Below are 22,128 nucleotides of genomic sequence, written 5' to 3'. Positions count from 1 at the left end.
ATGTTTATAATATATCTTACACACAGAATCTTTCTGGAAGCTGTCGCTCAAACAGCAGAAGCACTCACCAAATCTGCAAAACCAGACACTAATTATCAGACTTTGACTCAGTTTTCTATTTCATAAAACACTTTTTGCGAAACACAACACACAATTCTATGTAACACGCACAAATCTAACAGCAATTAATATTATGGCAAAGGTGTTTGCTTTTGAGATGTGTTTGTGATATTTTGAATGCAGTGCTTCATTTTGCAAGAGATGTGAGGCATTTTGTGTCTGCAATTCTTGGATTTGTGTGTAAAGTTTGGAAAAAAAGAGGCAAAGTTTTGAAAATGTATGTAAGCAGCTGAAAAAAACCCTGTAATATCTTCATGCCTTAGAGTGGCGTTTGTGAGATTACAGCTGGATGATAATATAGCTACATTCTTGATGATATAAAACAAGCAGTGAGATTTGATATATATCGCTTTATGTAACTCCAGTGTAGGTATGCGGAAAAACTTTATACGAAGAGCTTCAGGATAAGTTACATTCACTAAGAAATTGTTTTAAAGTACAGTCACAATGAAATATTAAAAAACAGACCTCACTGTGATCCAGCCTACTGTAAAACCAGCAAACGATTATTTCAAGAAGGAGATGTATAAATATGATCAAACAGAGACTTCACAGTGATCAGTCTAAATATAGACGCGAACGGACGGAGAATCTGTGTCCCGAACGACAGACCAACACATTTACTTTAAGTGTTGAAGTATTTGAAGTGATGAACGTTTGGAACAATGAAATGACATGAGAAATGAACAGCATTACGAACACATGAACACAAGACTTGTGTGTGTGTGTGTGCGCTTATAAATGCTTATAAATCACACAGAATGGAGTGTATTGAAAATCTGAAATAGCAGACAGTCTCCTGTAAGGGGTAGGTTTAGGTGTAGGGTTGGTGTAGGACAATAGCACATACAGTAAGTACAGTATAAAAACCATTACGCCTATGGAGAGTCCCCACTTTTCACAAAAACAAACGTGTGTGTGTGTGTGAGTGCGAGTGAGAGAGTGTGTGTGTGTGTGTGTGTTTTCACGCAGGGCGTGTGATGCGTCAGTGCAGCAGTGTTGGAGTAGTAGTGCTTGTAGTTAGCAGCATGCATGATGCTTTCAGCTGCTGCCACCAGATAGCCCTTTGTTCTTCAGGGGCGAAAAGAGGAGCCGAGTGTGTAAGCCTCCTCAGCTGGTACATAGCCTCTCCACTGCCAAGATCTTGTACACGCCTCCCCATAGCACACATGGTAACTGGTCCCTTGCGGTTCCAGGCTAAGCTGTACGGGATCTTGGAGCAGCAGTGGGCCCCAGAGACGTGGCATGCAGGCCCATCGGGTGGTAACGCCCTTATGCCCGTCAACCACTGTCTCAGCTCTGGGTAAATAGCCCCAGCTATGGGTAAATAGTGAAGACCCCAACGACGGCGCAGGCGGAAGATGGTGGTGTGTGAACCATCACAACGGCTGGGAAGGCGGAAGAAGGCAACCCCACAGCCACGTGGGTCAACTCGGGAGGGCACAGTGGCTAGGGGAGCAAACCCAGAAGACAAACCTGCACCTGGGGGCAGGCATAGGCGGAGTCCAACTGACCGGACACACCGGCAGCCCCCTGCAACTTCCTGCCAGTCGTCATGGGTTCTCTCATGCACACACACTCCCACCCTAATCTTTACCTATGCACAAGCCTCTTGCTCCCCTCCCCTCCCTTCCCTCCCCCCAAAAAAAGTCCTGTGGCGATGTGGAATGGTGGTGGGCACAGGCTAAGGATGTGGCTGGGAGTGTCTAGCCAAACCATGCACACAGGTGGCAATGGAGTGATGGTCGTTAGGACTGCGGGATGGAGCAGCGCGTCTTTTCGGCAGCTTCCACTGCGACTGAGCAGCCCCACACTGCCCACCCCTGTGATGGGGAAGGACCTGGAAAAGGTTGTCAAACAATTGTCTGCTCCCCATACTCCGGACGGTAAGCCGCAACCGTCGGAGCTCCCCCCTCGCGGTCGAAAAATTAAAGTGAAAAATAAGCTAAGCATTACTTCATGGAACGTTCGCACACTGTTGGACCTGGCCGAAACTCCTGACAGGCCCCACCGCAGGACAGCACTGGTGGCCCTGGAGCTCGCAAGATATAACATTGACATAGCAGCTCTCAGCGAGACCAGACTACATGGGGAGGACTCCTTGACAGAGGTTGGTGCTGGGTACACCTTCTTCTGGAAGGGTGTCCCCGAAGGCACTCGTCGTAACCATGGAGTTGGCTTTGCTGTGAAGTCTAAACTGCTGCAACACATTCCCCTATCGGCATCAATGAAAGACTGATGACATGGCGCATTCCTCTGGCAAAGAAAAGCTTCACCACTCTCATCAGTGCATACGCTCCAACTCTTGATGCCGAGCACAACAATTAAAGACGATTTCTATAGAGCTCTTGATGCCATTCTACAGAAAACCCCGATTACGGACAGGCTCATACTCATGGGAGATTTCAGTGCTAGAGTGGGTACGGAGCACCTGGTATGGAGTAAAGTTATCGGCCAGCATGGTGTGGGGAAAATGAACCATAACGGGTTCAGACTCCTCTCCCTCTGTGCAGAGCACCAGCTGGTCATTACTAACTCCATCTTCCAGATGAAGAACAGGTTCAAGACCACCTGGCAGCACCCACGCTCAAAACATTGGCATCTCCTTGACTACGTGATTGTCTGTCAAAAGGAGAGACAGGATGTCCTCACCACCCGTGTTATGAGAGCTGAGTGCTGGACTGACCACCTCATGGTCAGATCCAATCTACTCATGAGCGATCTCCCCAGTCCAATCAGCTGACGGGTCCACGCTCTTCAAGGACCGCCACGAAATTCTTGCCCGTTGGGCAAATCATTTTGAGAGTCTCCTCAACCACACCAACCCTGCTGACCCACATATCGTGGATAATCTGCCAGACCTGCCACCAACCATGCACCTGGACACCCCACCACTTTACTCTGAACTCCGGCAAGCCATTGCAGGGCTGAAGAACAACAAATGCGCTGGACCCGACGGAATCCCTGCAGAGGTTTTCAAACACGGAGGATACATCCTCACGCGCCGTCTGCACCTCCTGAACCAAAACATCTGGGAACATGGGACCCTCCCACAGGACTGGAAGGATGCTAATATCGTGGTCATTTACAAGCAGAAAGGAGACAGAGCAGTCTGCGGTAACAGCCGCGGGATATCTCTCCTCTCCATCGCAGGGAAAGATCTGGCCAAGATCATGCTCAGCAGATTGGTTGAGCACATCTCGGAAGCTGTGCTTCCGGAAACTCAGTGTGGCTTCCGGAAGTCCAGATCCTCGACAGACATGGTTTTTGTCTTAAGGCAGCTGCTGGAGAAGAGCCGATAACAGCACAAAGAGCTTTATGTAGCCTTCATCGACCTCAGCAAAGCTTTTGACACCATCAACCATGAGATGCTCTGGAAAAATCTCTCCAAACTTGGGGTACCACCCAAGTTTCTCAGCATCCTACAGCAGCTGCATGATGGGATGCAAGTCAGAGTACTCACAGGAGAACTCCAGTCTGAGTCTTTCGAGGTAAACGCTGGGGTGAAGCAAGGCTGTGTCTTGGCTCCGGTGCTCTTTAACATCCTCCTCTCTGCCATCACCTGCTTCTTCCATCGTGTCATAGGGCATGAAGACGGTGTCCATGTGGAATACCGACTTGACGGTAGCCTCTTCAACATCCGTCGACTCCAGGCCCGCACAAAAACAAAGACCTGCCAAATCTGTGAGCTTCAGTATGCTGATGACTGTGTCATTTTGGCCCACAGCCTGGACTCTATGCAGCACGCCCTTAACACAATATCCAGTCTTTACCAATGTTTTGAGTAAAGAAGAAGATCCTCAATTTGTCTTGGGAAGATCAAATCGTTTTAAGGACTACACCAGGGCTCTCCAAAAGTGAACATTCCCCTCACGCAGCTCGAATCTCTGGCACTTGACAGGTCAGCCTGGCAGGTCACCTGTGACACTGTAGTCTCTCAAATACATCAAACCAACCAAGACCGACGATCCGAGAGACGCATCAGGAGACACCAGTGGGTGGCTGGTACCCCCCTGATATCTGGTTTCCCCTGCTCCATCTGCGGAAGAATGTGCGGCTCAAGGATCGGACTCGACGCCCACTAGAAGTGGCACCAGCGGCAACGTCGCTGAACCCACCCCCATCCCTGGAGCAAGCATCATCATCGAACACGATGGACAGCTAAGAGAGAGTGTGTGTGAGTGTGTGTGTGTGTGTGTGTGTGTGTGTGTGTGTGCAGGGCCTAAACCTAACTTTTTGCCACACTTGCCGGTGACGTGATAAAATTTACCAGCCCCAATTTTTTTTTTTTTTTGCAAAAACAGGCAGTTATTACTACTACAATGACTTTACTTTATTAAAAAAACAACAACAAGCAGATTCATTGATTTATCTTTCTTTTTTTTTTTTTTTTTTTACAAACTCTGTTTGCAGTGTGTATGTGGTGCGTATTTTCCCCCGCACCCATGTTAATGGATTAGACCAGGGCTATTCAGTTAGCTATTCAGGGCTATTCGTCAGCGGAGACCAGCACACCCAGATGACCCCCAGAGATATATCCCCAGATATATCAACCAAAAATAACAAAATAACTAAAATATAATAAAATACCTAACTACATAATACTACTATTGTTAGAAATTGCAACAAAATTAAAATAGAAATATAAACTTTTGAACTGCGGGTTTCGTCTGGTCAGAGGAGAACTGGCCCCCCGACTGAGCCTGGTTTCTCCCAAGGTTTTTTTCTCCATTCTGTCTCGGAGGGAGTTTTGGTTCCTTGCCGCTGTCGCCTCTGGCTTGCTCAGTTGAGGACACTTCATTTCTAGCGATTATCGCCGATTTGATTGCACAGATACTTTTTAAACTAAACTGAGCTAGACAATGACATCTCTGAATTCAATAATGAAATGCCTTTAACTGAAAATTGAGTGTTTAATCTAATCATTATACATTACTGACACTCTATCCTCCAATTTGATACTGTTAGGTGCTTTGACACAATCTGTATTGTAAAAGCGCTATATAAATAAAGGTGACTTGACTTGACTTGACTTCATTTGAGGGTCAGATTATCAAACAGAAAATTTGAAGGGGGCCAATGGGGTGGGGGCCATCCACGTCCCGATCTCTTTCTGGGGGGACCTATATAATTAGACATTAAATTGAAATCTAAAATATATAAAAGGTTAACATTAGTGCTTTCTATCAATTGATTCAAATACATAATCACACATTTTTTTTGCAATTAATCATGCATGACTAATTGCATATTTATACTGTCAAAATTTTACATTGAACCTACAAATGAATGTAGAAACAGCAAAGATAGTATATTTTAAATATGCTTTTAATGGCATATTTTTACTAAGTAGCCTATTATTAATGAAGTATTGATACCAATGCTGCTACTGGTGTCTCTATTAAATGCATTTCCCCTCAATTTTACCTATTAATTACAGCCATTCAACATTACAGTATAATTGAAAGACAATATTTTTAACATTTAATAGGCTCTGAAATATGAAGTGATTTTAAAACAATCTTCACATAAACTATAAATTGTATATGCATAAACTATACAGTTTAATCTGTTTTCAAGCTACAAAAGTTAATCAGAGACTATAGAGCAGTCGAGTGATTTCTCTTTTTCGTTTGTTCTTTACGGTCATTTAAGACTACGTTTAAGAGATAACTCGCCAAAACCGCATATTTTGACATAATTGTGTGTGTTGTCGTCCGTTGAAGTACTACTAGTGAGCTTTCTGAAGCGGCTCAGTGTATGTGTTCAGCTGAACATAGTCTACTTCACTGCACCGCTTCTGCGGCGTAACCCCTGGTGTGTGTCGCCACATTCTCGGGTTATGAAGAATAAGGAAGAGAAAAGTTAATCTTCCGAAATAAAGCAGCAATATCTTCTCAGGTAAAAGTTATTAGAACCGTGTCTTGGGACAAGCTGGCCATCACTGACCTTATCAGCCTGTATCCTATTATTTGATTCACTCGTCGCTTATGACAGAACAGCATCGCAATGATCTTGTCTTTGGAAAAGATTATTTGGTCCCACTTTGTATTAGGTGGCCTTAACTACTATGTACTTACATTTAAATTAATCATTTGGTACAATTCACTTATTGTGTACATACATGTGTTTACATTGTACTTATATTTTTAAAAATACCTATATGTAATTACATCTGTAATTAATTTCTGTAATTACATTTAGAATTACTCTGTTGACCCATCCCTTAGCCGTACCCCACCTCAATAGCAGAAAATGTGTTTTGCAATACAATATGAACACAATAAGTACATTGTACTTATTTTTTTATGTAAGTACATAGTAGTTAAGGCCACCTAATGTAAAGTGTGACCGATTATTTTATTCGTTTACGTCAGAAACAGTGAATCTCTTTAAAAACTGTCTGTTGTTCACATTATATTGCATTGTTATATTTTGTAAAAGTTTTACCCGTCAACTGGCGACTGACACTGTTACATGTACTCGCCAACGACGATTTTTACTCGCATTTGGCGCTTGGCAAGTGTTCATTTTAGGCCCTGTGTGTGAGTGTGTTATGGTGAGTGTGTGAGTGAGTGTGTAAGAGTGTGTGTCTGTATGTGTTTGTATGAAGTCTCTCTCGCTCTGCGCTGTACGGAGGTGTTTGTTTGTTTGTGTTGGCGTGTCTCAGGTGTCTGGAGTGTCGCTCGCCGCGGAGCGTCTGGCAGGAGTGTCTGGCAGGTATAAACAGGTGTGAATGTGACGGTTTGGCCTGCAGGGGGCAGCGCAGGAGACAATCTTCCCTTCAGTTGCTCGCATTATTCACCCGAGCAGCAGTACATGAAGATTCTCATCAAACTTCTGTACAGGCCTTAAATCAGGCAAAAGCTAAATATCTCTGTGTTTGGTCAAATTCAGAACTGATGCACACAGCAGCTAGATTATAAATAATAATAAATAGGCTGTGGCTATTTACACTAAGTGCTACTACTTGAAAATAGCAGGATTTTCTGCTATTTATACTACTTATTGCAAATAGTGTCAATTATCTGCACCTCAGTATTGTGGTACATTATAAAACAGTATGTAATAATGACGTATTAATTGTACACCATAATTTTAATTCAAATGATTAAATAGATGCCACCTTTTTGGGAGAAAAAAATCCCTCCCTAACCCTAACCGATACTTTATTTTCAACTTTTCAATTATTTCCATCAATTTTATTGAAAATAAATGGCTTTCTGATATAACATGCGACTTGAAAAGAGAGAAAACAAATGTTTGGCAAAAGGCGGATTTGAACTTGGGTCGATCGCATCAAATACATAACAACATGCTTTACCCTCCAAACCAAACCCTAATCCTAAATCTACACGGATAAAATTATTCTGTGGTGTAGTAAATACTACAGAAAAATTTAATTTCTACATGAAAAAGTGAGTTCAGGCAATAATTAAAAAAAACAAAGTAAATTCTATATTGGTGCTCAATTTGAGTTTGTAGAAGTTAAAGAGTAAATATAAATGTTATAAAATTAAGTAAAACCTACTCAACTTTTCTGATACTGGTGTTCCCATCATGCACTGGGACATGAATAATTAATAAGGTTGATTTTCCAGCTGTATTTACACTGTTTTATCATTGCTTTTGTTGTTAGGTTTAGTAACTTTAAAAGATTTTACTTAAAGTGAATTTATGTATATGATGTAATATTTACTTAATTTCTTTGTGAATGTTAAGTACAATAGTAAGTAGATAGAGCAATAGCAGTAAAATTTACTTAAAATGTGTTTAAAATTTAAGTAAATCCTACAAGTTATTTTTTTTCTCAGTGTAACCATATAGGAAGTACATGTAATTAATTAACATTACTCAGTACTTAAATGCATAATTACACTGTAACAAGGACACCTTAAAATAAAGTGTAACCAAAATAAACATGTAGTGCTTGAATGCAACGTAAGGCGCTTAGGATAATTACATTTAAATAAACATCCTCAAAGTAATAAATATTTTTATTCTAATAATCTCAAAATATTTGGTTAGTCAGTAGTATTAATTATCTTTTTCTTTTGGAAACAATAGAAGTCTGTCAGTTCCTGTTTAGATTTAGGTACACTCTAAAGACCTCTGAGTCCTCTGCACAATCTGACTTTGCTGCAGCCTAGAATTAAACTGCTAGTTTCGTCTGGCCAGAGGAGAACGGCACACTATTTTCCTGTTTAATACTGTAAAGCTGCTTTGACACAATCTGCACTGCAAAAAGCTCTATATAAATAACAGTGACTTGACTTGGCTTAAGATCACCAAGTCAAGTCACCTTTATTTTTTATAGCGCGTTATACAATACAGGTTGTGTCAAAGAGGCTTTACAGTGTCAAACAGGGAAATAGTGTGTTGGTAATTCAAACAAAACTCAATTCAGCTGTAAGATAAGTCATTGATTAAATAAACAATGATTACTGGAAGAGAACACCATTTCAGTCTTTCTATTTCTAACTTCACATTTAATTGAGTGTTGTAATCATTTGTGAAATTTACGTAAGGTTTCCAAGTGAAAATTGTTCCAGTGAATGTAAACCTGTGTTTGTAAGCGTTAATCATATGTGAGCTCATGCAAACCTGTATGATTATTACTCTCACTGAGAGTGGAGCGTTTCTACTCAAACCTGGATTCTGTCAGGAAATGTAAAGCATTAATGGCATTTGTTCTTCTTTTGTAATTGGCTTTGGATGAAAAAGCGTCCGCTGAGTGCATAAACAAAAGCCTAAAGCATTCATTGAAGGCCTGCTCAAAGCAAGCGATGGTGTCGGTTGATGGGCTGGTCTCTTCTGAGCGAACTCATCTCAGGTCTGACACCGGATCAGCGAGAGGATGATGAGGAGGCGGTCAGAAATCAGCTTGAGCCAATTACAGCTGGATGAGTGACGAGCTGCTGTAATCTCTAATTACTTCAATCAATTTAAGAGCAGCGCCACTCATCTGAGGAGCTATTAGGAGCAGCGCGAGTGTGTGAGGCGCTAAAGTGGGTTATTCGCCGCCCGTGTGTGTGTGTGTGTAGGCAGTGATATGTAGGTTGGCGGATCCAGAGTTTGTCGGGTACAACAGAGACCAGAGGCGAGAGTTCGGCCCATTTGGGTCGGCCCAGTTTCTTAAAGTGGGACTGTGCTCCACTACCTGAGCTCTCCTCTGAGAGTGTGTGTGTGTGTGTGAGGCCAAACGCTAATGACGTGCAGGACACAAGCACATACTCGGAGCAAAACGTTCCTCCACACAACACATGAAGTGCAAGCGTTTCACCGCAGCGGCTCTTTTATCAGCCGTGGATTATTTTTGAGGCTTTTAAGAGCATGAAATGATCTGCTCACATCACAGACGCGTTCAGGAATTAAAGACTGCTGTCAGTGCTCCTGAAGCCAACAGATGATCTTAATAAACATATTAGAAATTATACTTGCTAAAAGTTTGGAATAACTAACCAATTCATGTTTCTGAAAGAAGTCACTTCTGCTCATCAAGGCTGCATTTATTTGATCAAAAATACTGTAAATTATTGTGAAACATATATTTTTAAATTTTATTTTATTATTTATTTTTTTATTTAAAGCGGCTGTTTTCTATGTGAATATCTGTTAAACTGTAATTTATTTCTGTGATGCGTAGCTGTATTTCCAGCATCATTACTCCAGTCTTCAGTGTCTCATGATCCTTAAATAATCTAATATGCTGATTTGCTGCTCAAGAAACATTTCTGATTATGTTGAAAACAGTTTTCAGGATTCACAGATGAACAGAAAGTTCAAAAGAACGGCATTTATTGGAAATAGACTCTTTTGTAACATTATAAATGGCTCTTGTTGCCATTGATCTATTAATATTAATAAATTTATTGAACTAATTTACCCCACATTTTTGAATTGTAGGTTTCTAGAAAAATGCGAAGCAGCAAACAAGAAGCTTCTTTCAAAAGCATCTTCATTTTTCAGAATTTTTGACCGTCACTGTAAATATGATGATGTATTAAATACATAGGTTGTTTCGCATTTTATCATTTGCATATTCTTACAGATAATCGATCACAAAGGGCAGATTAAATAAGATAGTAGACTAACAGTAGTTAATGGAGGAATACATTTTAAATCTGCACATCTGCTTTCCTTTAAATCTGCATTTCAATTCTTTAACATCATCGCAACTCTGCATATTTTCTCATCTCTGCTTTCTGTCCTAGTTTATGCACATTGTTTTGCACAGTTAACCTGAATGCAGCTATGCTGCAAATGTTTCAGAAATGCTAGACTTAGAAAAGGGGTAAAAAAATTCACACACGTTTTCTGAAATGCTCAAATACACATATGAGGCATTATCTAATTAAATATGCACTAATTTGCATACAGTGGATGAACAAAGCCAGACTGAAAATTCATGTTTGATTTTGTCGACAAAGTTTTTTCCAGAGGGGGTTTTGGATATCTATTTTCAGAAATCAGAAAATACTAGCACTGAAATACTGGAATAAAATGTTGTAAAAATACAGGCAAATGATATATGAACAAACTCCTCAGTAAAAGCCTTCAGACTATATAGATAGGAATAAAACTGTAATATCTGGTGAATGAAAAGTGGGGGGAAACATTTACAGATGCAAATGGGCAAAGTGTAATTAAATAAAGACTTTAAAGTGTATTCCTCTATTCTGAAACAACACATCTCGACCAATGCTAGGAAGACATGTTTCTGCATGTATGGCCCGCCTTAAAAAAAAAAAATCTAGTATACTCTCATATATTTAAGTTTGGAATTAATTATTCTAATGAGTTAAAATAAAGCAAAATCCTAAATCATCATGATTTATAGATGAAATTATTTTTACAGTGTGCAAAACCCTAAATAGACACACACACACACACACACACACACACAGCTCGGTCATGAATGAATCCTGCAGTGTGTGCTGAATGAAACCAGAACAACTACAACACAAACACAGAAGCCTCTAGAACAGAACAGTAGTGTGTGTGTGTGTGTGTGTGTGTGTTGGGGGTATATATCTCACTCTCCTTTACACACTCAATGAGAACCACACACACACACACACACACACACTCACCGAACAGCGCACACGTCCTCCGGCGGCTCCGGCGTCCCGTTCACATTCACCTCTGCTGAACCGGCTTCACTCCGCATTTAGTCCAATTGTAAAAGAGCAGAAAGAGGCGCGTGTGTTTGCTCATCTGGAAACGCGTCGCAGTCCAGTCTCATGAATGAAGCGAGCGAGTCTCCTCAGGAGAAACAGAAGAGAAGAGCTGCATCCAAACCTCATCCAGCGCGCTTCCTCTCAGACACAGATATCGACACGACCGCGGAGAGACACGCTGAGGATGATGGAGGGCTCACACACACACACACACACACACACACTATATGTGGTCTGATGATACTCTCGATTAATGAACAGATTAATTACTCACACACACACACACACACACACACACACACGAGCGCTGGTGCGTGAATAATATCAGAAAGAGCGGCAGATCAATGAATGAAAGACAGGGAAAGATGAGCAGAAAGAACAGAGATGATGGGTGTGTGTGTGTGTGTGTGTGTGTAGGGCTGATGTGTGCAATCACACACACAGGTGAGAGACCAGTAGAATGAAGAGAGAGAGACAGGCAGAGAGACAGGTGAGTGAATTATAATGTGTGTTTGTGGTCACACACACTCTCACACACGGCTGACTGAGGTAAGACACACGTCTCTCTCTCTACGTCACATACTGCATGTGTGTGTGTGTGTTCATGTGTGTGGTTTGCAAACAGAACACACACACACTCACTCACTCACACTACAGTGAACACAAATCAACCTACCTACAGTCAAACAATCAAAGGAGGAAGAGGAGGAGAAAAGAAGAAGGAGAGGTAAGAACACACAGTCCCTCCGCAAACTCCGCTCACAAATCAGAGAAATTATAGATGAGATAGATGGAGAAATAGACGAGCAGGCAGATGACGGACAGCGCGAGCAAATGAGAGGAGAAAGCGCCTCCCACGACCACGATGAGGAAGAAGAAGAACAAAAAACGAAAGAAAAAGGCGAATAGTCCGGCCGCCTCCGTGCTTCTGCTCGTTTGGAGGGTGTGTGTGTCCCTCCCTCTGACGCCTGGCGAAAACACCTGCTCGTAACACACACACACACACTCACTCACTCACACACACTCGCACTGGCTCACATGCTGCTGTCAGGAGGACACACACACTGCATCTGTATGACTGCGCCAAACACACACACTCACACACTCACACACTCCAGCGCTGCTGCCGGTAAGAGCGCAGACACTCTCTCTCTCTCTCTCTCTCTCAGCATCAGTTCATCAGCGCTGTGAAGAGGATCCGATCTACTGTGTCTCCCTCTGCTGGCAGACTGGCGCATCCTCGGCTACTTGGGCTGTGTACCAATCCATTTTTTTTATGCCCTTCACTTGCTAACTTCCCTCCCTAGGTATGCTTGGGCTGTTACAAATGTTAAAAAAATATATATATTTATCAAGTCAAGTCAAGTCACCTTTATTTATATAGCGCTTTATACAATACTGATCGTGTCAAAGCAGTTTTACAGTGTCAACAGGAAAATAGTGTGTCAATAATGCAACTACTAAATGCAAAAGTCAGTTCAGTGATGATTCAGTCTGTGCAATCAGTCAAGTGTTCCCTACTAAGCAAGCCAAAGGAACCAAAACTCCATCGGTGACAGAAACCAGGCTCAGTCGAGGGGCCAGTTCTGTAATAATATATAATATTATTTATCATCAGTTATTTATATATTATAGACATCTGTGATGATGTCATGATAGTGTTGCATTGTGGTCTATGGAGCAGCCTGAAGTGTGCATATGAAGCAGACTCGCTCCCTTAGTCAAAATTCAAGGGTCCAGGGTCTGTCCATATAAACGAAGTGGAACGCACTTTAAAACAACAGCGGGGATTCCTTAGGGAAGTTTGCGAGTGCATGTCTAAAAGTGGAGTGGAACGCAGCCATTTATACATTTTTAAATAATACCTTTTTTTTTTTTTTTAATAACAGATTTTCAATCAAATTACCTTCAACCTTCACAATTATTGATTACCTGTATAACTGATCTAATCGCTATTACATGTTGAAAGCACATGGATGCCACCACAAAGTCATAATTACGAGTGAAATGCTAAACTTTCTTTAAGCCCTGAGTTTCTGAGTTGGCGGCGTCAGTGAGAAAACATGTTGAATGCAACAGATGCAGCATCTGCATTGATGGTAAATTTGTTGAAGTTACAGTTACATGTGCATTATGGTTCAGTTACAGCACCTTCAGAAATCAAGTCACCATTATTTATATGGCGCTTTTTATAATGCAGATTGTGTCAAAGCAGCTTTAGAGTATTAAACTCTGTGCTGTTTTCTTCTGGCCAGACGAGACCAGCAGTTTAATTCTAGGCTGCAACAAAGTCAGATTGTGCAGAGGACTCATCTGGTTCCCGTGGTCTTGTCCCAATGGCCGTCTAGGTGACGAGATAAATTGAATTGTTCATTGTGTGTATTTCTGACATAACCCCTGTTTTGACTAGCATAGATCATTTGCCATTTTACTGTTTGCAATGACCATCTTCAGCACACATCTCATTACTATTAATGAAACAAGCATCAGCGGTACCTCAGGATCTGCTCATGCCGGAAATGGCTCCTCTCTAAACGGTTCATCTCATCTTGTTCCATGACCACCTTCTGTAGAGCAGAAAGATGTTTTACAAAAGTGTATAACATTCCAAGTCTTCTGGAGCCATGCAATAGTTCTTCAAAAGAACAGAATGCATTTACATCATTAACCTTCCCCTTCACCGCAGATCTCAAATGCTGCTCCGACTGAGGTTCCAGTCACTCTGCTTGAATCTTTACTTTGTGGACTATTAGTCTGGATGAAAGAAAATTAGAGTTATTAGAGACTTCCGAGCTCACTGTCCCATCACAATGAGACACAAAACCACTCTCCAGAACTTTCACATTCAGCATTACTCACTGGTGGTAAGATCTTATCTACTCAACCCGACATCTTCAAGAAACATGTGAAGAAATGACACTTCTGTGAGCACTTCTTCATCCACTTCTACATCCTACACTCTGAATCCCTTGTGTTAAAGATCTGCAGTGACTGCTTTACAGGGGTAAAATTGGAGACAAATAAAATAATAAATAATAAAACAACAACAAAATAACATAAATAAAACCCAACCCTTAAAATAAATTACAATAACACTATTACAAAATATTATAATGAATAATACATATAAACTTAAAAAAAAAAAAAAAAAATAAGACATGATAAAATAAAACAAACTAAAAAGAACACAAAAAAAGTATTATGAAGTTCCTACGTTTTTTTAAGAGATGAAAAATGAACAGAATAACTGAGATAGGCCACTCACAGGACCATTCACATGACTCCACATTTATCAAGAAAGCACATCAGAGATCTTTCACACAGCAGCTTTAGACTAAAAAAACACATGGCTCATGTTATCACGTCAACAAAGACTCATTCTTTGGACACCGATGTAAAGGAGAGATATGCAAATGATAATATAAGCACAAAGAAAGTCTTTTGTGACATGGTAAAAGCATGAATGTAAATGTTCCATGAACCCTCATCTTCAATGGAAATTTACTCTGGATATTTACATGAAACTGTGCAAATGTGGTTCCCCTGAAGCTGATCTCCATCCAGCATGCAGAGATGAAGTCTGTGTTTCATCACGTCTCTAGACAGCGTCTGCTGGGATCAAGTACAGTCAGACTGTCAATAATCGCATGATCTGCCTTGCCGTGAAGCGGAGGCTGACTGCTTTATCCCACATACAGTCATGGCCAAAAATATCGGCACCCTTGCAATTCTGTCAGAAAATGCAACCCTTCTCTCAGAAAATTGTTGCAGTTGCAAATGTTTTGGTACTGCAAAAGGTTAATTTTTTCTTGTAAGTTATTTCAAAAAGTGAAACTTTCATATATTTTAGATTCATTGCATGTAAAGTAAAACATTTCAAAAGTTTTTTTTTGTTTTAATTTTGATGATTAGAGCTTACAGCTCATGAAAGTCAAAAATCAGTATCTCAAAATATTAGAATTTGAGTTTGAATTAATGACCATCCCTATCTATATATCAACTCTAATAAAACACACCTGAAGCAACTAATTAAGGTCTTCAGGATCGCTTGAAAATTGGAGGCAGGTGTGTTTGATTAGAGTTGGAGCTGAACTTTGCAGGACAGTCGATCGCCAGGAGCAGGATTGGGCACCCCTGATTTAACATTTTAAGACTAACAACACTGCTCTGTGTTTGCATTTTTAAACTAATTTACAGTTTACTAATGGTTTTGTATAATTATTAATTACATGCTGTTATGGTTAAGACAGAATATCAACTTTGTTGTGCACACCCCAAATGTAGTCCAATCTCAGCAAAATTTGGTTTGTTCCCATTTCTCAGTTGACTAGGAAGGTGAGAGCAGAAGATTTCAAAAGTCCAAAAATAAGGGCCACCCTAATGAGCATGCTAACAAGAAGTTGAGTGCTTTTGTGAATGTGATTCCAATTCAATTTTTTTTACTCCATACATGCTTGGGTCAAAATGGTCGGAGGAAGGCTGACCCAGCGCTGATCTCCAGACGACTGAATGGCTCCGACTCTCCGCTCGCGGCAGTCGTGTGGTCCGGTGCCGTTCCCCGCGGCCCAGTTCTGATAACAGACCACCTCGCCGCGCAGCCACAGCCGGACCATTCCCATGAGTCTCTGAACAGACCGATCCAGACGGCAGTGACTCCTCCAGTGTTCATGAGCTGCTGAATCTGCTGGTTCTCTCTCTGGTTCCTCACGCTGCTCAGATCCGTGTAATTCGCTCTGCAGAAGCTCTGAGCAGATCTCCAGCTCATTGAGTACAGCACGAGGATGAAACCTTTACTGCTGTCTGCATGCGAGGAGAAAATTAACAACACTGTATCAATAGAAATGTTCATTTTCAGCCTTTGTTTAACATGATGATCTAGTGCACAAGTTAAACTATGCTGTGAAGAAAATCAATTAATGCGCGTGCTGCTGCTAACCTTGAACACATGCGCTGTGGCTTGTTTACATTCAAAGGAGAGCACGCGCATGTGTCGTGAAACTCTCCAAAATGGCGGCATGCACGGCAGATGGGATGAAGAGGAGAAAAGCGGGGCTCTGACAGCAGGTGGAGGACCTCGGCTTGGAATAGTCAGCTCCAGAAGAGCCTGCCCATGGCCCTTTGGATGAGTGGTTCCTTCAGGGAACTCACCAAGACATGGCACACCACCTATTCGGCCCATGTTAGTTCCTCCACTGCAGCCGCTCTCACCACCGTTGACAGCACTGAAGACAGAGGATACAGCAAGCTCCCCCTTCTGGAAGAGGCGGTCGCCGCTCATCTGCGCCCACCATCTGCCCTAGGTCTGAAAGCCCATGCAGTGCACACTTCTAAGCCCTGCATGATGATCGGCCTTGGCCAGCAGGGTTTATGCAGCAGCCGGTCAGGCAGGATCGGTGCTGCATAAGATGGCAGTTTTACAAGTGTTCCAGGCCAAACTTCTCCATTTGGCCAAGATCATGACGCATTTCAGGACCTTCGCACAGCAACGGACCTGGCACTGCGCGCGACGAAAGCTACAGCTCAGGCGATTGACAAGTCCATGGCCAGCCTGCTCCAGCACCACCTCTGGCTTAACCTCACTGAGATCAGGGACGCTGAGAAAATGGCCTTCCATAGCCCCCATCACAGTCCGTTCTTGAGATTCAAGGGGGTGGCCTATCAATATGTAGTACCACCGTTTGAACTGTCTCTGACCCCTTGCACATTTACGATGTGCATAGACGTGGCTCTTTCCCCTCTGAGACAGATTGGAATCCGTATTTTGAACTACCTCGACAAATGTCTGGTTCTAGCCAGATCAGAACAACAATTAGTCACTCACAGGGAGCTATTAGTCAGCCACCTAGAGTGCCTCAGGCTGAGAATTATCCTGCCAAAGAGTCATTTGTCACCCAGACAGAGAGCCGTCTTTCTGGGGACGATTATAGACTCTGCCCAGATGCGGGCATGGATTACGATGGAACGGTCCCTGACTATTTAGCGACTGGTGGCATCTCTCAAACTAGGGACTTCACGTCCCCTCAAGGTTTTTCAGAGTTTGCTCGGCCTCATGGCGGCTGCCTCCTCTGTGATTCCCTTAGGCCTGCTGTATATGCCTCTTCAATATTGGCCCAAAGCCTGTGTCCCATCCCAAGCTTGGAGCCTGGGCCGGTTTTACATCAGTGTAAACCATTGCTGTATCAGAGCTTTGACCCCCTGTACAACTCCTTGCCTGTTTCAACTAGGTGTGCAGTTGAGACTGATTTCCAGGAGTTAGATTTCCAGGAGCAGCCCAGTCGCCAATACCATTAAGGAAGAACCTTCTCACACAGGCGAAGGGCATGATTTGGCATCCCTGGCTGTAGCTGTGGAGCCTTCATGTATGGAGCCTCGACGGCAGCTTATGCAGCTCCCAGCGAGAGTGAGTGACATCATTTTGGAGGCTACAGCACTGTCTACACAATGCCATTACACCCTTAAATGGTCAGTCTTGCATAACTGGTGTTCAGCACAAAGCCTGGATCCAGGTCCTTGTGACGTGTCCCACGTGCTAACTTTCTTACAAGAAGTACTGGACAATGGGTGCACCCCGTTCACACTCAATATTTATGTGCCAGCTATCGCAGCGAATCATTCCCTCGAACCTGGCCAATCAATCGGCAGAAATGATCTAAGGGCGGTCGGAGATTGAATCCTCCTCTTCTTCAGAGTGTCCCCACCTGGGGGATAGTGCCTCGTTTCAAGCCGTTCCATATAGCCAAGCTGCAGCCCATGCCGCTTAAGACCACCCTGCTATTGGCATTAGCGTCGGTCAAGTGAGTGGGTGACTTGCACGCATTGTCAATCAGTGCTTCTTTTCTTGAGTTTGGGCCTAATGACTGTAAAGTCGTCCTCAAGCCGAGACATGGTTGTGTACCCAAGGAGCTCTTCACTCCGTTTAGAGCCCAGGTTATCACCCTTCTGGCACTCCCTGCTGCAGGCGGTGATCAGGGTCCTAATCTACTCTGCCCAGTGAGGGCTCTTAGATTGTACTTTGTTCTGTATCTGCTCATAACACGGCATGATTGGATGCATTCCACATAAAGCATTAAACGCAACAGGAGAGACTGTTTGATAGGAAACGCTCTGGTTACGTCAGAAACCGGCGAGTCACACAACGCTCATCCCTTATCTTAGGAAACGCTCCGTGCTATAAGTTGCATGTGAATTGATGACTGTCCATTCTGATGAAATTGCACTCTGAGCCAACTTATATAGAGGTCGGCTCCACTCCTTCTGGCAGGCTAAAGCGCCATTGGTTTGTGCAGCTACACAAACATGAACAAACCGGAGCGTTTCCTCTGTAACAGTCATACACAAAGCACCGCTGTGCTCATTAACGCTGCTTTATCAGATAAAATGAAAATGGCATCAAAACTTTTCTGAAGGCAGTCAGTTCCCTTCAAAGATGCATTCATATAAAACACCCATGCCGTGCTTTGGTTTTGAAATGTGCAGTGCTCATGTTTATTCAAAGAAGTCAACCGCCACAAGTGGGAAACACTGGTAATGCTATATTGAAATATCAGAAATGTGTTTAAAAATCATATAACCATTATTGAAAAAAATTATATCGCGATATATATTGATATTGAATTATTGTCCAGCCGTAAATGTACTTGTACTAAATTTTATGATCTATGAGTGCTTCAGTTTTTGAGTGAAAAAATCATTATTTGTGGATAATTTTGGCAATGTTCACTCAAAATGTTCACTCAAAAACTGTGCATAAGCTCAGATCAATCAGTTCCAGTTTTTTGTGAGGTTTTCATACCCTGTGTGAGCAAAGTCAGTAGATTTTAATCCAATGTGATAACATTAACTACAATTTTTGGGGAAAATAATTTGGTTAATTGACTCACCATTGTAGCAGATGAAAGACCTTTGGCTATTACAGGTGTCATAACGCCACAGTCCGTTCTGACTCATACAAGCGCAGTCATATAGGCTGCTGTTCGTCTGATTTGATGCCCAGTTGTGAAACAGTGAATCATGAGCCGTGTAAAACGCAGGGTCACCCAGAGACCACTTCCATTCACTCCTGAGGGTCTTCATCAGACCAGTCCAGATGCCAAAGATGCCACTAGTTCCATTCACACTCTTCAGCAGCTCGGTCACATCGGCGCTGTTGTCAGTGGAGGCCAGATCGCTGTAGTTCTTACGGCAGTATCTCTGTGCATCAGTGCAGTTCATCCTCATCTGAACATACTCAAACTGACGAGGAGCTGAAGACGGCTGCGGAGGACAAGGTTTCATTTCAGACTGTTTTCATATTTGACAATAACTTACCACCACTACAAAATTAATACTTTTATTCATCAAGGATGCGTTAAACTGATCAAAAGTGACAGTAAAGATATTTATAATGTTACAAAATGCTGTTATTTTGAACTTTCTATTCATCTGTAAATCCTGAAAATAAAATGTATCATGGTTTCAACAAAGATATTGTGCAGCACAACTGTTTTCAACATTGCTAATAATCAGAAATGTTTCTTGAGCAGCAAATCAGCATATTAGAATGATTTCTGAAAGATCATGTGACACTGAAGACTGCAGTAATGATGCTAAAAATTCAGCTTTGATCACATCAATCAATTACATTTTAACATATATTCACAGAGAAAACAGCTGTTTGAAATTGTATTAATATTTCACTGTTTTTACTGTATTTTTGATCAAATTAATGCAGCCTTGGTGAGCAGAACCATTAACAATCCTAAAGAACCCAAACTTCTGAACGGTGTTTATAAAGGCACACATGCGTACCTGCTAGCAGAAGTGTGACGAACACTGTGTCCAGCTCCATTTCTGATGAGTTTGTGTCAGTCTGATTATCTGTCCATCTCTCTTATTCTCTTTCTCAGCTCCTCCCATCAAACCTCATCCATTCCTGCATGTGACTGCTGGCATGAATTTCTTGCTTATTTCTCTCTTGTTTTTTTAGTACAAACATCTAAAATTTTTAAAACATGATACATTTAGTTGAGAAGCAAAATGATACAAGGGAGTTTTGATTTCTTAAAAATGTACCAAAAAAAATAAATTAATTTAAAAAATGGCAGCGTAACCAACGCTTGCGACAGCCACTGTGAACAACGGCTTTTCAGTGCAACAGTTATTGCCCTGTAAATCTAATGGGCGAAAGTTTGTTTACAGTCGTGACTTTATGATGGATATCAGAGAGCGTGGTGGCCGGCTGGTAGACCGGCATCTAACAGATCGGCTGGGAAAACTTGGATTGCTACACCGAGGCTACACAGAGGACTCACCTGTATCACAATCCGACAGTCCCATCAGTCCTGGTAGCGAACGTTCGGTCCCTTGATAATAAGATGGAAAATTTAAAGTTTTGGAGATCACTGCAGTGCGAAAAAGAGACTGTTCTGTTTTTTCGGAGCCATGGTTGACAGTCTGAAATTTCTGCACGTTGAAAAACAAATACTACCTTACGTTGTGTCAATCACATTTACACACTGATTCCGAAACTTTCGTCCGTCATTAAAAAATTTGGATCGGGTTCAATTTTCTGCATTTTTCGCATCCATAGCAACAGGGGCGGATCTAGAAAATAATTTTTAGGGTGGCAAAGGGGTGGCATGGGGTCTAAGAGGGGTGGCAACATCAAAGCAAGCCCCCATGCACAGTTTTTGGAGATATGCTATGCACAAATATTGCATTGCCGTTAAGTAATCATCGGTCACACTTTATATTAGGTGGCCTTAACTACTATGTACTTACATCAAAAAATAAGTACAATGTACTTATTGTGTTCATACTCTATTTGCAAAACACTTTTGCTGCTGTTGAGGGGGGATACGGGGAGGTTAGGGGCAGGTTTGGTGGTGTGGGTAGGTTTAAGGGTGGGTTAAGGTGTAAGGGATGGATCAACGGTGTAATTATAAATGTAATTACAGAAACTAATTACAGATGTAACTACATATAGGTATTTTTAAAAATATAAGTACAATGTAAAAACATGTATGTACACAATAATTACATTGTACCAAATGATTAATTCAAATGTAAGTACATAGTAGTTAAGGCCACCTAATATAAAGTGGGACCTAATCATCTATACTGTTTAAAATGAAAAATAAATAACAACATTTCAATATCCATCATGCTGTTATTACCAGCGGTGGGGATGTCTGTAATCACCCAGAACACACTATCAATAGTCTAGCAACACCCCAGCAACTGCAGAGCAAGAGCCTAGCAACCACCCAGAATATCCTAGCAACCAACTAGCAGCACTTTATCAAACATCTAGAACATCTAACTGACCAAACTATTTATGTTTCTTAAACAAGACTTTAAGACAAGCCAGCATAAATGTGTCTTTCAAACTGTTCAATAGTTATTACAGGTATTCTTACATGCTTACAATTAAAACACACAGATGACTTTCCTGCCCAGTGAACACTCATGAGATCAATAACACTTAATAAAAAACTCTTATTAGGATTCAGGAATTATTATTGCAGCTCAATGACTATTACAGTATACAACATAAATTAAATTACAGATAATAATAATAATTCAGCAATTAACAGAGCATTTTCATTTTACTACTGTAAAGTAATCTTGCAGTAGATGAAAAACACTAGAAAAGTTCAAATACCAAAGAACTGTATATGAACCTGGTATGCACCACAATACAGTACAGTACAAAATAAAATACAATTTAAAAAAGTAAATTCAGCATCCTCTGCACATTTGGTCAGATTTGATTACAGTGTACAGTACTGTAGCAGTTTCCCGGTCTCCTGACACAAGACTATATCTCTAGACAGTCATTTCTCAGTTC

At 41.7% G+C, this 22,128-nt stretch overlaps 1 protein-coding gene across 12 annotated transcripts in view; it reads right to left on the bottom strand.

Annotated features, from left to right (window-relative positions):
• The window catches only part of grin2ba (glutamate receptor, ionotropic, N-methyl D-aspartate 2B, genome duplicate a), a 67,914-nt gene that overhangs the window by 43,278 nt on the left and 2,508 nt on the right, over positions 1-22,128 (bottom strand). For 5 of the 12 annotated variants that reach the window (XM_058769397.1, XM_058769405.1, XM_058769400.1 and 2 more), the window contains exons 1-3: positions 14,160-14,407; positions 13,961-14,054; positions 13,797-13,867 (exon numbers count right to left, since the gene is read on the bottom strand). The gene's annotated coding sequence lies outside the window, so the exon portion shown is untranslated. The other 7 variants (XM_058769401.1, XM_058769403.1, XM_058769408.1 and 4 more) reach the window with 5 other exon arrangements.

This window comes from Onychostoma macrolepis, chromosome 03 (assembly GCF_012432095.1).
Source record: "Onychostoma macrolepis isolate SWU-2019 chromosome 03, ASM1243209v1, whole genome shotgun sequence".
Classification (NCBI taxonomy): domain Eukaryota; kingdom Metazoa; phylum Chordata; class Actinopteri; order Cypriniformes; family Cyprinidae; genus Onychostoma; species Onychostoma macrolepis.
This window is presented reverse-complemented; position numbering and strand designations above follow the sequence as displayed.